Source organism: Papaver somniferum, chromosome 4 (assembly GCF_003573695.1).
Source record: "Papaver somniferum cultivar HN1 chromosome 4, ASM357369v1, whole genome shotgun sequence".
NCBI lineage: Eukaryota > Viridiplantae > Streptophyta > Magnoliopsida > Ranunculales > Papaveraceae > Papaver > Papaver somniferum.
This window is the reverse complement of record NC_039361.1, coordinates 10,917,517-10,919,876: the sequence shown is the minus strand read 5'-3', so window position 1 is coordinate 10,919,876 and position 2,360 is coordinate 10,917,517. Positions and strand designations below refer to the sequence as shown.

Sequence of the window (2,360 nt, the reverse complement as noted above, 5' to 3'; positions counted from 1 at the left end):
ATGTTCACACTTTTGTACTTAGGCTGAACATAGCGGTTATGTAACTATTATGCAGTGGTGCATAAGACTCTTTTGCAGTTGTGCTTAGAAAGACTTTATGCAGTTGTGCATAAGTATCTAACTTCACCAGAAACAACTTTAATATATATATATATATATGTCTATTTTTCTTTGATTCCCTTGTTTCTATTAAACTTTTGTACGTATGTGTGTGGTTTTTTTCTCTTTTGTGTGATTAGGTAGGTGACTTCATCTAATGCCATCAGAGGGGAATATCAATCCCTGGTACGTACTTTTCTTTATGCTTATGCTTTCATGTTTACATGGTTGAATACTAGCCTTCAGAATACTTTTTTGCGAGGTAATGATCATTATTGCTGGGTGACAAGTGAATTGCGTGAGGATTTGGATCAACTTATGCCCCAGTGTGCATTATTCAGTTAATGTATACTGGAAACCCTAGCTAGAGCAGCAGCAGCCGTTGGGAATAGAAGAAGAAGAAGAAATCATCCATGGGTAGAAGTAAGTGCTCCCCCAAATCCTTTTTATATTCTTATGTAGGATTATTTCTTGATAATATGTTCTTATTATTATATTTTCCGCTGGTTCCATAATCTTTAGTAGTTACTATATTGACCAGCTTAAATGCCCCAATAGCTGACAACTATTTTGGCTGAGGAATATTGTTTTGCTTTGATCTATTTAGTCATACTGAATTAGAAGCCTTGATGCCTCTTGTGATTCTACTTCCTTTCCATTTATACCTCTATTTACCAAATTGAGAATTCCTCTTGTATGTAAAACTGGCTAAATTGGAAAACCATACAAACCGGTGCATTTAAGCAATTTAGTTCTCATTCACCGATTTTTTTTCTTTCTCATTTTATTTGTCTGTTTATGATATGACATGAGCTATGTGCTGCCAAATTTAAGCAAATTATCTTTGTTACTCACTATTGACATACGATATGAGCTATTGGAGCAAGGTTTGAGTATTTTTTTTCTTATACTTGTTGCATTGGTTAAATTGGAGAAAGGTTTGAGTATTTTTTCTTATACTTGTTGCATTGGTTAAATATTGCAGGACCTGCTAGGTGTTACAGGCAGATTAAGAACAAGCCTTACCCAAAGTCAAGGTACTGTCGTGGTTTACCTGACCCAAAGATTAGGATTTATGATGTTGGCATGAAAAAGGAAGGAGTTGATGAGTTCCTTTCTGTGTCCATTTGGTGAGTTCCCTTTCTGTGTCCATTAGCATTTATGATGTTGGCAACAAGTACATGACCAAGTTTACTGGGAAGGATGCTTTCCATTTGAGAGTCAAGGTACATCCTTAATATGTCTTGCATATCATCAATCTCTTGTTCAGTAATATCATCTCTTTATATACAGGTGATATATTACGAGATTCCTAGCACTTAGGAGATCTTTCTCATAGGTCTGGTAGAACAGGACATGCTGGAAAGATGGTGAAATTCATACCCCCTGCTGACAGGTATGTGTTATACTGAAATTCTATTCATACACAGTACTGGAAACATAAAATTAGAACCTTTATACCAGTTATAACACATCCGGAGAAACCGAAAACAAAAATGCTACGACCTATGTGATATGATTCTAAAGTAGTAGTTAGTGTATGCCATAGAGGTTCTAATTTTCCTCTATGCTAGCTTATATCATATCTGGAATTTGAACTCATATGTGAACTCATAACTGAACTTGAGAAATGGAAGACTTTATTGTTCAGTGTGGCACTCAATCTCTCATTGATATTCTGCCTAGATTTGGCATGAGTTTAGAAACTGAACTTCATTGGGTATATTGATTGTATGTTATTGGCCTGAATAAATTGTTCAAGTGGAAGAATTTGTTCTTTAGTGCGGCCTGAATTTGGCCTGAAAACGTTACAGGGAACTCTTGACTAAGTCAACGACAAGTTGACTTGACTTTTTTTTTTCATGTTGCAAAAATTTAGCAACGGCAAAAAACAGTTGCTAAATTTAGAACTAGAATAATAAATCCCGGTCCGGCTAAGTTTAGCCGTTCTAAGTTTTTTGGTTATAAATTTCGCAACTACTATAGAGCAGTTGCGAATTTTCAATTTCGCAACTGCTTTAGGCTGTTGCGACAATAATATAGCAACAGCCAAAACCGTTACCAAGCTGAGAAAAAAAACATTTGGGTGAACCGAAAACCGTTGCGAAATTTTTTTCAACTTGGGTGAACCGAAAACTGTTGCAAAAAATATGCAACGCCACGTTTCGCAACGGCTTGCTGCTGTTGCATGTCCCTTTTGCAACTGCACGCAGCTGTTGCTATTCCGGAAAAATGGTGTAGTGAGAAGATGCAAGATCAGA

General features: G+C 36.2%; 1 long non-coding RNA gene across 1 annotated transcript; it reads left to right on the top strand.

Moving 5' to 3' along the window:
• The first annotated feature begins 475 nt into the window (after window positions 1-475).
• On the top strand, window positions 476-1,193 carry LOC113273528. Its single transcript, XR_003322460.1, has 2 exons — window positions 476-522; window positions 1,085-1,193. It is a non-coding gene; the product is annotated as an uncharacterized LOC113273528 (long non-coding RNA).
• The last annotated feature ends 1,167 nt before the right edge of the window (window positions 1,194-2,360 follow it).